Source organism: Pinus tabuliformis, chromosome 3_1 (assembly GCF_031772625.1).
Source record: "Pinus tabuliformis cultivar Carrire ecotype Pingquan chromosome 3_1, CPIR1, whole genome shotgun sequence".
Lineage (NCBI taxonomy): Eukaryota > Viridiplantae > Streptophyta > Pinopsida > Pinales > Pinaceae > Pinus > Pinus tabuliformis.
Genome location: NC_142301.1, coordinates 847,784,988 through 847,800,029, shown reverse-complemented (window position 1 = coordinate 847,800,029; position 15,042 = coordinate 847,784,988). Strand labels below are relative to the sequence as shown.

At 34.9% G+C, this 15,042-nt stretch overlaps 1 pseudogene; it reads left to right on the top strand.

Annotated features, from left to right (window-relative positions):
• Positions 1-15,042, top strand: part of LOC149190188 (peptidyl serine alpha-galactosyltransferase-like) — a 93,133-nt pseudogene that overhangs the window by 19,985 nt on the left and 58,106 nt on the right.

The window sequence follows — 15,042 nt, the reverse complement described above, 5'->3', positions numbered from 1 at the left end:
TTGGGTGAACCACGTTAAAATCTCTGTGTTTTTCATGGTTGAATGTTGTGTGTATTATTTGTTTTAAATTTCCGTTATGTTATCTCTAACACTTATTACATCCAAAGGCTCAGATTAAACCGTTGAGCTCCTTTTTTCACTCTACCTATCTACTTATCTGCCAAGATTACACTATTTGGTCAGATCTTTATTCTCTATTTCTACAACATGAAATTGAAATATGAACTAGCCAAGTTTAAACTATTTGACTATTCATGAATTGTGGCATAGGTGACAAGTTGCACACAATTGTTTATTATACAAAGTGAAAAAGTAGTGGCATTTAGACTTGCACACTTTCCTTGGTCTTTCTTTTTGTTGGGGTTCATTTTCTTTCATTTTTTGACCATCTTTTATTCTTTTCACCCTTTGATTTTTCTTTTAGGGTATACCCTCTTTACATTTTTTAATTTTTTTTATTTTTTACCAATATGGAAAAACTTTGCAACAAGTAAAGGTATGAACATATTACATAGCTCATCAAGTCAATCATGATATATGACACCTATTGGTATAGGGGCATAATAGTGGCTCCACTTGGGGATGGCTTTTCTTGGTGAAAATTCAAGAACGGTAGATCAGAGACCTCTAAATGACTTTTACTTTGCTCTGCAATCTTCTTATGCTTGCTGCTTTATTGTATGTATGACAGTGATACTTCTGAAGCTTAGGGCCTTCACTTCGGGCTTCAACTCCAACAAGTTATTGTCCAATCAAAACTATGACATTACAAAGGATGTAGTATATACATGTTAAGAATCATGGTAACATTAGTAAGTAGGATTAAAGTAATGTTTTAACATCCGACCATTGACTGGTCCTTCTTCAACTCTTGTACCATCTAAGTTTTTGAGAAAATATAAATTGTTTCCTTGGAAAGCATAGATGATGTATGGTCCCTTCCATAGGAAGTCAAACTTCTCATGTTTCCCCTTATCCTCTCTTCTGGAATCCCATCTTAACACTTTATCTCCAAGGTAGAAATCTTATGCCTTGGTTCTTTTGTCAAATATCTTCTTAAGCTTCTTCTGCAACACTTGGGATCTTTGGTACACCTCCTCTCTAGTCTGTTGTAGGTTGATGGTCTAGTTTATCCTTCTTTGAATATCATTAGGTTCCACTTGAGCTTCTTGGAGTATTTTCATAACAGGAACTCCTAGTGATGAGGGAAAAACAGCCTCCATGCCATATACTAACTCATAAGGACTGGTTCCAATGGATTTTTTGGTTGTAAGCCTGTCTACCCACAATGCATTTATCAGTTTCTTATGCCAAGTCTTCTTGTTTTCTTCCAACAGTTTTTTGATGATATTAATGAGACTCTTGTTGGAAGATTCAGCTAGTCCATTCCCTTGAGGGTAATAGGCTGTGGAATGGCCTAGTGTGATATGATACTTGTTACAGAAACTGATCATTTTCTTTGATTTGAAAGTTGCAGCATTATTAGTAATGATTTTAGTAGGGCAACCAAACCTGGACAATATATTGGTCTCTAAGAAACCTATGATCACTGTGTCATTGGCCTGTCTAGAGGGGATGGCCTCTATCCATTTGGTAAAATAGTCAGTGGCAGTGAGTATCCATTTGTGTTGGCCTGAAGAGGGTGGATGGATTTCTCCAATGAAGTCAAGACCCCATTGTTGAAAAGGTTTCTCGGTGGAAATAGGTTTCAGGGGTAAAGGTAACAACTTTCTCTTGCCCTCAAAGATTTGACATTTATGGCAAGAAGTTACAAATTTCTTCACATCTGCAAACAAGGTTGGCCAATAGAATCCAGCCCTTAGGATCTTATCTGCAGTTGACTTCCAATAAAGGTGTCCACCACAGTCTCCTGCATGAAATTCTTGGAGATCCTTGTCAGCTTCATCTTTTAATAAAAAACTTAATAAAATTCCTTCATGATTTTTCCAAAAAAGAGTATTATCTAAGATACAAAATTTTGAAGCTTTCATTTTCAAAAATCTATTCTTTGTTCTGGATAACCCTGGAGGAGCCTGTAGGTTTTGTAAAACATAAATTACATCAACATACCAAGGTGAATTTGAAAAGGCCTGGCTGATTTGTGGAGTCGCCATCTCCTGTTCGTCATCCAGTTCATTTATATCCAAGGCTTGACAATTAGTTTTTGCCATAAGTTTGGCCAATCCCTGTCCTTTTATCAGTTTTGTAGGTTTTATCTCTATATCATACTCTAAGATGGTAGCAATCCATTTACCTCTTTTGCCCTCAATTCCATCCTGAGTCAGGATGTCTTTGACAACTGCATTAGGTACATAGGCTATCACATGAGAGTATAATATATAGACTCTGAAGTCTTTAATGGCTTTTACCAGTGCAAAAGCTTGTTTTTCCATTATTTTGTATTTTAGTGATGCATCTCTAAGTGCTTTACTAAAAAATGCTATAGGTTTCTCACATCCCTGATCATCCTTTTGTAATAAAACAGTTGCTATGGTGTGTTCTGATGCAAAAGAAAAAATGATGAAGTCTCTATCAAATTGAGGATTGGTGAGGACCGGTGTTCTGGTTAAGGCCATTTTAATTTCTTCAAATGATTGCTTGGCCTCTACTATCCATTTTATACTTGAATCCTTTTTAAGCATGTTATTTAGTAATCTAATGAGTTCTGCTAAGTTAGAAATGAATCTTCTCAAAAAATTTATCTTCCCTAGGAAAGCTTGAAGTTCTTTGATACTTCTTGGATGAGGTATCTGTAGAATAGCTTCTATTCTGGCAGGGTCAATTCAAAAGCCATCCTTAGAAATGATGTGACCCAAAAGTTTACCTTCCTCAAGACCAAACAAGAACTTCTTTGGATTCAAAGAAATACCATATTTTCTGCATTTTAAGAAGACTTGTTTGAGATGGTCCAAGTGCTGCTTATCTGATTTAGAAAAAACAGTTAGATCATCCAGATATATAACAAGAAAATCATGAATTTCTTTGGAAAATGCAATGTCCATTGCCCTTTGGAAAGTTCCTCCTACGTTTTAAGTCCAAATGGCATTTTGATATACATAAAAGTGCCCCATGGTGTTGTAAAAGCAGTTTTTTCTTGGTCATCAGGATGAACCAGGATCTGGTTATATCCGGAAAACCCATCTAAAAGTGAAATTCTAGAAGAACCCACTACCCTTTGCAAAATATGAAAAATATGGTCCATCTTGAGTAAAGGGTAGTTATCTTTAAGAGAAACCTTATTCACATTTCTCAGATCAACACACAACCTTATTTCCCCAGTTTTCTTCATAGTAGGCACTAAGTTAGACACCCACTCTGAAAATCTGATAGGGGCAATAATCCCTGCTTCATACATGCGTTTAATTTCTTTTTCAATCAATGGTAATAATATAGGGTTGATTCTTCTAAGCTTTTGTTTAAAGGGCTTTTAATTTTCTTTAAAAGGTATGGTATGTTGAATAATGGAGGTGTCATAGGACTTCAAATCTTCATAACTCCAGGCAAAGACATCCTGGAATTCTCTCATAAGTTCAACATATTTTGACTTATGATCAAGAGGTAAGGACTTTGATAGTTTTATCAGTTTTGGATTGTCCTATGTTCCTAAATTGTATTCTTCAATGTCTGCTTTTAGTGGTTCCATTTTAGGTTTCTTGGGAATGTCATTGGAATCAAATAGATCTTCTAGAGGAGTTAATTGTATTTTAGGTTAATAAACTATGTTTCTTCTTCAATTATCTCATCAAGGTCCATTTGTTTAAGGTCTTGAACTTCTTTCTGTGTGAATTTGGTGGGATGAAGCATATTTACTAAACTTTCTTCCAAAATGTTTGTTTCTACCTCATCTATCTGATTTGAATTAGCTATTGTATCGACATCTATGTAACTATTAGAAAACCCTTCATCTAAAGTCAAAAAGTTATTAATCTTCTCATCACTATCAAACACCTGCCAGTTCTTTATATTATCAGGTATGGTTGGTTTGTTCCTAATTTCAGCAATAAACAGATGATTAGGTTCGAAATGTAATTTGTAGGTGCTGGAAAACATTGCCAGGCTGTGGGCTTGCAAGTTATGTTTTCTAGGGATTGTAGCAAGCTGAGTTTCTAGAAAAGTATTAAGAATCTCTATAATTGCTCCTCTATAATATCCTAATCTAGGATCCTGTTGATGCCTCCAAAATCGTTACATCAACATCGGGGAAAACCACTCGGTCTGGACCTTAAAGGCAGCTCCTTTTCCGTTTGGTGTGGTGGTTCCAACCGGATATAATGGGACCAGTTTCCCAATGATTTGTAAATATTATGGATAAGTGATTGATCTTCTATTATCTAATGGTAATAATGGATGATTTATTCTAAAATTCAAAAATATAAAAACTAATCTATCCCGAGAGATTTCCACTTTAGTGCAACTTTTGATAATTCTTATTTACAAGTAGGCATATAGATGACTCTACTTATAAATAAAAACATTCATTCATATAATAATTACTTTGTTCAAGTAGTTGAACAAAGTAATAATTAAAACATTATTACACTATTCTTCATATATCGTTGACATAAATACGATTGAAAGAATAATATTCCTTAAACATTCAATAGTGATAAGTAAAAGGACTGCTGTTAAAACACATACATATATCAAATGATAGCAAAATTGAATAAACGTTGATTCATATAAAAGAATGGAGCAAAGACATAGATAATAGTACCATATGTAATTTGAATCCCTTCCGATATCAATCACATTCAAATCCCATCTTTCAACTTAAAAATACTCTCACAAAAAGCAATAGTGCATATCTCATCAAAGTATTCTTCATTAAAATTCAAAATATAGATCCAGTCTTCATAAAAAATATATATATCGAAAGCACAATAATGAAACTTCCGATCCAAGTTTTGATACAAAAATTGAGGACCCTTTCCAAAACAATGAAAGGGTCTATAAATACTTACTAAACTAACTAACTATGAAATAAAAATGTTGTGAGCTGGTATAACCAAATCATGAAAATCTCCTTGAAATAGACATGCTTGTAGTCGGTAGAACGATTCACTGTTTCGGCTGATTATCCTTTGGCTTGAGCTGGCATATAGCGAGCATTGGTTGCAATTCTGGAGGGTGACTCATACGTGAATGCAGTTGGGCTGAATACGTAGCATCATTAATTTCAGGAATCATGTAACCGATTGCATCGGTTAAACATTTCATTGCTGCCTTTTGACTATGTGGTTTAACCAGGAAGAACCAAAAGGTGTCCCAAGTTAAACTTTGGATGCCCACAATCAATCTCTCCTTCTTTTCCAATTCTCGTTTACATATCTGCTCCAATGCTTTGGCTGATGGCAGTTTCCTTGGAGTGCATTCTAAAATCAAATTAGACAGATAAAGAGTATCATTAATTAATTCAATCAAATTACCAGTCGCCGATCTACATCTTGAAGTTGCCCTCTCCACTTTCATCAATTGAGATTGCCATTCTAGGAAAAAAATTCCTTGTGTGATTCCAGAATTTGAGGCAGATTTGCAGCTTGTCCTTCCTTGGTTTCTTACCAAGAAAGAAACTCTCTTAATGTTTCATCGGCCTACTCCAAATTCTGCCTTGCATCAACTGATTTATCAATCATTGATGAAGAAATTTCACAGAGGGGCTGAGCAAGAGAAATATTATGACATAGCAAATTCAATTGATTAATCAATGCCTTATTGATCTAGAGAGCTTTTGATTTAAACTCTGCTACTTGAGGAAAACCTTTGAACCTTTCTATTTGTTGTGACAGTTGAGCGATTTGTTCATCTTTTGTTTTGCTCATCTGTTCATTCATTGTCTTCAGTTTGGCCAATGCTAGGGATAATTCTTTTTGTTTCTGAACTGCACTTTGATTTATCCTCTGCTTCTCTTTGAGAAATTGCTCGTTTAGCTGGTTGTTTAATTGTTGTTGTGCTGCTAATTGTTGTTCTAACTGTTCTATCCTGTGAAGTCTTTTGGATACCTGTGCCTCCAATGAAACAATTGTCTGATCTTTTTCTTTGAATAAGTTGCTCACTTCCGATGCTTTATCCATAGTAGCTACCGAATATGCCCCGACATATTGAGAGAGTTTTGTAAAGTCTTCGGACTCCATACCGCATTAGTTATCTCCATTTATGCAGGTAAAAGGAAAGATTGATCAAACTTTCTCTTTTTCCTTTGTCTTTTTACTACAGCCCTATGCTTAGGGCTGTAAAAGACATCCAAAGGTGGTATTTCTTCTACATGTAGAATGATTTCATCGAATGGATTTTCAGGAATTATCTCTATATCTTTTTGAGTGATGGGTGGGTGGTTGGTTTCCTCAGTCGGAACCATATTAGTTGTTGCCTTGTGACTAGTTGTCACTTCAGGTGTGCTAAATCCCTGTAAGCTCTAAGTATTGCTTATGATTGGATCAAATTGTTGTCATTCTTTAAGTAGCTTGGGATCAATTTGAGTATCTTTGTCTAGGAGTTGACTATTTTTTCCCTATTCCTGCTCCTGTTCTAGCACCTTTTCTTTTTCGGAGACCTTTTCCATATTGGAAGTCTTACCAGTAACTATTTGTTCAGCCTGACCAGATGGTTGGACTATAGGAGCTGTGGCTAAGAGGTCTAAAGACAGAGTTTGCAACCTCTGTTCTCTAACCCTATTAAAAATTTATAGCCCTTCATCTTGATATTTGATTCTAGCCAATGCTTTAACTTGGAATAATGATTCAGTTGAGACAAATAGATCATCGAAGTCATCATCTTCGTGATCAAATTTAGCAAGTTTGGCTTGGTCAAGAACATTATAGGCAACCTTTCTAGGATCATACTACCTGTTAGGAATTGTGGCAAGTTTCAGCGTTTGCATTTTTCTGTCTCCTTCTTTGTGTGCTTGTAATCATGAAGAGTGAAAATGTCGCACCGTAAAGGGAATATAGGCCATACCTGTTTCTTGGAATTTCTAAGGGTCTTAGATATCCCATCTACTATTATTTGATAAGCCAATTCGCGAGCTAACAGTTTATCGGGCATATACAAGGGAAGGACATGGGGTTTAGTAAGGCTACCAAAAAGCCTTATATAAGTAAATTTTTCCTCCCCAAACCAACTGCCTACTACTATCAAATTTGTCTCTACTTCCGGGGATATCCTGGGAGCAGGCTTATTAAAAATAGATTAATAAACAGGCAAAATAAAATTGTTGCAGATTTTATACAGATGATTTTTGTAATTAGCCTTCCATAACTGCTCATGATAGATATGGATTGGTTTAGGGTCTGTGGGGGTCCATCTCCACTCGCGCAATAGAAATTCAGAGTTGAAAAAATAGTATCCATAATGAATGCACTGTAATAGAATGGGGGAATGGTCCTAGTAGTTTGATATACATTTTCTCTGTACTCTAGAATTTTTGTGGCTAGTTTATCAGAGAAAATATTCGCCCAATCCATCACATAGCCATTGATTGCAGCCTCCATTAGAGGGACCATTTCTGTATTGAATTTAGAAAAATCATGTATTCTCCACATTCTGCACATCATAACTCTGGCATAACAGTAAGGAGAAGCGAATGAGTTGAAAGAGTACTTACCCGATGACTCGTGCTTGTGCTTTTCAGGGAAATGTCTCCACTGCTTTATCGGGGCTGATTCTGATTCGTTTTCCTTTACAAACGCTTCTAGGAATGCTTTGTTGTACCGCTTCTCAGGCTCAGGCAAGTGATACATTTTCCTTATATCATCAAGCTGAAATGAGCCGAATATCCTCCTGTCAGCTATGCAAAAGGTTCTGTTTGTAATTGGAATTTTCTCTACCACCCATCTCACCACGTCAGTATATGGCAGGACTTTAGCTCGTGTTGCTATCCTGTGAAGAAAGGAGCATGCCAATTCTTTAAGAGTTCCTTCAGACTTATTAGTTGAATCAGCCGTAGCCTCTTCTGATAATTCTTCGGGCTCTTCTACTTCAATTAGATTATAGATACTCTCCTAGCTAGTGTTTCCCAGTCCGAGACACGTCGTATCTGATATTAATCCTTTTTTGCTTGGTCCTGGATCTTTCACTGGAGGAGCTGCTGTTGCAGACTTCTTTGATTTCTTCCCCATTTTCTTCAAATTTCTGGTTTCGAAGGAATTCTGCACAAGTAGTTGAAAACCGAGATACAAAGAAATGCTTTTACAGGTCAATATGATAATGAAAAGAGTTACGTTGATTGGCAAGTGATAATGAAATATAGTTAAAGATTACCGCGGATAAAATCTAAATAAAAGATCTACCCTTAACTGCTTCATTGAATAGCCGTTTAACCTGTCAATCATGGTAAATAAGATCTTAAATGCCCATCATGTCGCTCATATGCCGAATGATTAATTCAAGCATGCCTTAGCTTTGTTTGATCGACGATCAACGATAAATCGCAAATCGGCAATCGGAAATGTCAAGGGAAAGGCTTTAACACTTTCTTTAAATATCTCCGATTACCGAAAGGTGATACAATGCATGCAAACCATTTTAAATATATTTTCGAGATGCACACCTAATTAATATATCGCAGTCGCGACTTGGCTCGGGCTTTCTTGTTTTGTCAATGTGACTCTGTCGATTGCCAATTGTGATTTGCTTTATCGCATCGGGGGTTTTGAACATGCCTTTATTCATGTGTTCACTTATTGTTGACATTGCCGATTTTCCAATTGCGATATGCTTTATCGCATCGGATGAATTAAGGAGCTCCTTTTTATTATGCTTGGCATTTGGCTTCTCCGACTTCCCGATTGCGATTGCCTTTTCGAATTGGAGAGAATGGATGAGGTTTTTTGTGGCTTTGCATATGTTTCCTTTGTTATTGCGATATGCGATCTCCGATCTCTTTATCGCAATAAAGAAAAGTTTTATAATATTTTTAAAGGAACACTTTTATTTTTATTTAAAAGGCTTTATAAAATAATTCATTTACATTAAGCCTTTTAATAATGGTTTTTGCTTATGATGGGTTAATACCAGTTTTATTTGTGAACACACAAATCTTATCTAAGTTGATTTAAAGGGACCCATTTCTTATTAAAATTTTATGTAAAGATTTTTTGGAAATGGGGGGGTTGTTGTACAGCACAACAATTGGCGATTCACTGGGAGAAGCAGTTATCTCTGAGAAAGTGATATAATACTTTAACTTTCTCAATCTGAAAACCTTAATTGATAGAGAAAATCTAATATAAGTAGATAATCATAAACTTTGAACATAATGATAACTATTTTTGTTATTTCTTATTCTTAAAATTAAATACATTCTAAGCGTTAAATAAACCTTAATTGGTTGAAAATGATAAAACAAAAGACTTATTCAACTTAACTTTATAATGACTCCTTTGTCATAGGTAGAGTCTCTGCTGCCAGCAAACATCTATAGTCTCGGCAGGGTTACCTTTTAACCATTTGATCATTCATTGTTCCATCCATTTCAGAGTATAATTTAAAATAATGAATCCAAAAGATATGTTTCCACATTTTTTGTATTGCATTTTCTTTTTTCCTTATTTTATAGGATAAAAAGCCATTGTCCTGGTTTGATGGCCAGCTATCGACAATGCCATTCAGTGGTTGTAATTTAACTGAACAAGTTGGCTCGTGACGAGACCCCTTATCTTATAATTATAAGCCATTACCATGTTTTGGTATGCAGTGTTGGTAATGTCAGTTGAACTATTCCCCTATGATCATGGTAAGCAGACTTGTAATAAGACCCTTTATCTTTTATATCAAATATATTTTAGAATTACACTCTTAGTAATTATAAACTTTGATGGATGGGATGAACAATTTTCTCCTTAAGAGAATATGGATGACAGGGTGAGAGTTGAAGATGCTAAGATTGAATCAGTCTCTGTTTTGTATTGATAATCGTTTTTAGGTTTCTAAACATTTTTAGAATGATTTACAGTATTTCTAAGTTTTGAGAAGATTTCACAAAAATAAAATGGTGTTTTCAGAATCCAATTATACCTAATTTCTTAGAATTTTCCTTTTCCTTAAAGGCTTCCATCTATCAAAAGTAAATATTAGAACTATTTTCTTTTAAGTAACTTATTCAATATAGTAAAAACCAATGGAAGGCTTTTCACAACTTTTTTTGCTAGGATTTTAAACAAACTAATTTATTCACACAAATCCTGTTGAAAATTGAATATTTACAAAGGGAGAAGGGGTTACCTCCTCAATTGAAATTTTTTTTCAGAATAAGGCCGTTGACAGAAAGAGAATCTCTCTTTCCTGATAGATCTTGCAATATGAAGGTAGAAGGGCCTATCTTCTCGCTGATTTGGAATGGTCCAAGCCACATTTTCTGAAACTTAGTGTCTTTTCCTTTTTCTTCATGGGCTTTGTCCCACTTAAAAACTAGGTCACCAACTTCTAAATGTTTTGAGCCGGTTGAAGTTGTATCAAAAGATGACTTAATAATCTGTTGATGTTTAGCATGTGTAATTCGGGCTTTCTCCCTTTCTTCTTCTAGTTTCAGGATCTGATCATGTCTCAATTGAATAGAAAATAAGGGAATTTCTTCAATAAACTGCACTAAGGCTAGTGATGGAAGTACTAAATTCGTTGGTATGACAGCTTCCTTTCCATACACTAGATTAAATGGAGAAGTTCCTATTGAGGCCTTCTGTGTTATTCGGTCAGCCCATAGTGCAAATATCAAAGACTTATGCCAATTTTTATGATTCTGCTCGATAGTTCTCTTAATGATTTTGATAAGATTTTTATTGATAGATTCTGCTAAACCATTACCCTGAGGGTAGTAGTTTATAGAATATTTCAATTTAAATCCCCTTCTGATAGCAAATTCAAATATAGAATTTCCAGAGAAGTAAGATGCATTATAAAAAATAAGAGTGTTTGGGACACCAAACTTGGTAATGATGAACTGATCTATGAATTCAATGATGGCCTCAAAGTTTGTTGTCTTCAAAGGAATTGCTTTGACCCACTTAGTAAAGTAATCAGTGGCTATGAGGATATACCTATGTTGTTTGGACGAATGTGGCATGATTTCTCCAATGATATCCAATCCCCATTGTTCAAAGGGTTGTTCAATGTTGACTAGTTGCAAAGGGAAATCTGGCTTCCTTTGTCTTCCACTAGTAGTTTGACAACTTTGGCATTTCCTTACATATTCATGAGTATATCTGAAAAATATGGGCCAATAATACCCAGCATGAATGATTTTGTGGGTTGTTGTATCAGCTCCAAAATGTCCTCCTACTGGTCCATCATGTAGCTCCTGTAAGATCTTTTTCGCTTCAGGTTTTTCTAAGCATCTTAACAAAATTGAATCATAATTCTGCCTAAACAATACATCATCTACAATTATGAATTTTTTTGCTTTCAGTCTTATGGAACATTTGTTTTTATAAGAAATATGAGAAGGAGCATATCCATTTTTCAAATAGAAAATCAGATCTGCGTATTGGGATTCAGGATTAGTGGTACTTATCTGATTGATTTCTTCAGTATCTTTTGTACCTTCAGGTTCCTGAATATTAGAAGCTCCTGCCAACAACCTGCAAAAACCTTGGCCTTTGACAATCTTTGCTGGTTTAATTTCCAAGTCATATTCTTGTAATGTTGTGACCCAATTTGCTCTCTTTTCTCCTAATTCCCTTTGAACTAGTAACTGTCTTACTGTTGAAAAGGGGACTATAACTTTTGTGTGAGCTTTTAAGAGAAAGGCTTTGTAGTGTTTAATGGCTTTGTATATAGCAAAGGCTTGTTTTTCAACTTCCGAGTAATTAAGTTCAGCACCTTGAAGGTTTGAACTATAAAATGAGATTGGTGCTTCCAAGTTTTGATCGTTAATTTGCGTCAGCACTGCTGCGTAAGATGAATCAAATGCAATAGTATATAAAATGAAATGATTTGAAAAATTAGGAGTGCTTAAAGCAGGGGCATTTATGATTGATTGTTTGATGGAATCAAATGCCTCTTTTTCTACAGGCCCCCATTTAAACACTGAATTTTTCTTAATCATGGTTTGTAATGGTAAAACAATCTGTGAAAAACCTAGTACAAATATTTTTACAAAGTTAATCTGACCTAAAAATGACTGCATTGATTTTTTATTATGTGGGAATGGAATATCAGAAATCTCTTTGATTCTATCTGGATCAATATAAATACCATCCTTTGAAACAATGAAGCCCAAGATTTTACCTTGGTCAAGAGCAAAAAAGGATTTCTTAGGATTGAGTGAAATGCCATACCTTTTGCAGCGTTTAAAGATTTGTTTTAAATCATGCGAATGACTTGATCTTTTCCTAGAGAACATAGTAATATCATCTAAATATATGAATACTAATTTATTGATCAGTGCTTTGAATGTTATGTCCATCGCTCTTTGGAACGTAGCTCCAGCATTGATTAACCCGAAAGGCATTTTTTGGTAGGCATAAGTTCCCCACTTAGTTTTGAAAATATTCTTAAGTCTGTCATCAGGGTGTACCAAAATTTTGTTATACCCTGAAAAACCATCTAAGAAGGACATCAGTTCAGAACCAGCTACTGAATGGAGAGTTTGCTCCATTTTTGGTAGAGGTAATTTATCCTTTTGACTTTCTTTGTTAAGATTTCTAAAATCAATACAAATTCTAATGTCACCATTTTTCTTCCTTACTCGCACTATATTGGACACCCAATTTGAATGTCTAATAGGAAAACTTATCTTAGCTTTCAAGTGTTTGTTTAATTCAGCTTTTATTTAACTCTATAAGTTAGGATGAATCTTTCTTAGTTTCTGTTGTACTGGTTTTTGTTCAGAAAGCATTGGAATCGTATGTTGTATGATAGATGTATCATATGTTTCCAAATCATCATATTTCCAAGCGAATTTTTTTTATATTTATGCAATAATCTAATGAATGTAATTCTTTCTTCTGAAGAGATTCTCAATCCCAAATTGATGTTTTATGGATTCTCCTCAATACCAAGGTTTATCAATTCAAATCTCAAAGTAGAACTTTGGAGCTTTGAATTAGTAACTTGTTTAAACCTGTCTTTGATGTCATAAAGATCTTCAAGCTTGACCACTGGTTTAGGTATTGAGTTTTCTTCAAGCTTTTCCTTCATTTGAAGGTCATGCTCACTTTCATCAATAATTTGATCATCATAGGACTTGTCAGAAGTTAATAAATTTAAAATGTCATCATTGTGATTGAACACTTGCTAGTTAGTGACATTGTCAGGAATTGATGGTCTAAGAATTAACTCTACTGAAAATCTATCGGGACTGTAATCTTCAGATGGAAGGAGCTTAGAAGCAACATTGGCTAGTAAATCTACTGCTGCATTCTAGGATCTAGGGATGGGAGAAATATTGAATGCTAAAAATTGAGATATTAGGTCTTGTACCAAGGACTGATAGTGTTTAAGGTGACTAGAAAGGCAATGAATAGTATTTCTGACTTGTCTTATAACAATTTCCGAATCACCGAACACTTTCAAATATTGAACTTTAAGACTAATTTCTTTATAAATTCCTTGAATCAAGGCTTCATATTCAGTTGTATTATTTGTGCATTCAAATTCTAATTTGCATGATAACATGGTCTTTTCTCCCTCGGGACTAACTAAAATACATCTTGCTCCTGCACCTTCACTAGATTTAGACCCATCAAAATATAATGACCAAAACAAAGATTTATCTACAGTTTTATTTATAGTTTCCTCAGCAATTTTAACACACCTTGATGTATATGTTAGAGAAAAAATTTTGATTTGAGATGTGAAATTATTAACTAAGAAGGGTGATGGTTGAGCAGTAAAATTGCCAAAGAATGATTCAGATGAGTAATTCCCCAAAATGTTGTTATTGAATGCTATTGGTTGATTTTCTTGTTCGAACTCAGTAATAGTATGAGTCATATGTTTCTCTCGATCAATCTTTATTTGATTTGGCTTTCCTTTATAAGGTAGCCACATATGAGACCAATCAGTGGAAATATAACCATGAAGTTTCTCAGACCGGTCTCTACTCAAAATTAAACCATAGAATTCAGGTATATTAGCGATTATAATATAAATTCTCTGAACCACTCTTGGATCAGCTAATAACCTAATAGTAACTGAGTTGATTTCTCCTAAAACCTAGACCTTAGTTCTATCCAACTGGACAATATGAATTGCAGACTTTTGGGGTTCAATGTTCAGTTTGGAACAAACTGAAGCTAGCATTATATTCGAGGAAGCCCCTGAGTCAATCAAACAATTGTGTAGATTTCTATTATAGATCTCGTAGGTTAAGAGAAAATGAGGAGTATGGGAATTCGATCTATCTCCAATTAAGACAGCATCAGTAGCTTCTACTCTACTAGGAGGTGGTTTACTTGTTTCATTGGCAGCTTTGGACAATACAGCATTAGGAAGAGGAGAAGATGGTACTGCATCTAACTCCTTAAGCAGCAATTTTTGTTGGTGTTTGAGTTTACTAAGTTCAAACATAGTAATATTTGCCTTTGTTTTCTTCATGTCTTCAATAATGTTGTAGTCCATAGAGTTTGTAACCACTAATGTTTTCGCTGTTGTAGGTGGATTTGAAGCTGATGGCTGATTTTGAGAAGGTGGGGCTGGAGATTTCTTTGTGGGAGTTTTATTTTTTGTAGGAGTACCCGTGTTCCTTTTCTTTTGATTCACTTGAACAGGTTCAGAAGTACCTTTACTCCTAGTAGTTACCGAGAAATCTTCCTATTCATTCTCTATATCGGAATTAGGTAAAATGAAATCCCACATCCCATGACATTATGCAGTTACTTCTTCTTCAGTTTCTTCAGATGATAAGGTTGTCTCCTCTTCTTCATCTTCTTTAGGGTCTGAGTCTGCCTTGGATATAGCATTTGGTGGCTTTGATTCAGGTTTCTTAAAGTTTCTAAATGGACTTTTTGTTGAAGTTTCCGCTATCCATTTTTTGATTTCTACCATTTCATTTGACATGGTTTTGAGAACTTTTTGAAGACCCTCCATATTGTATGGATCTTTAGCCAT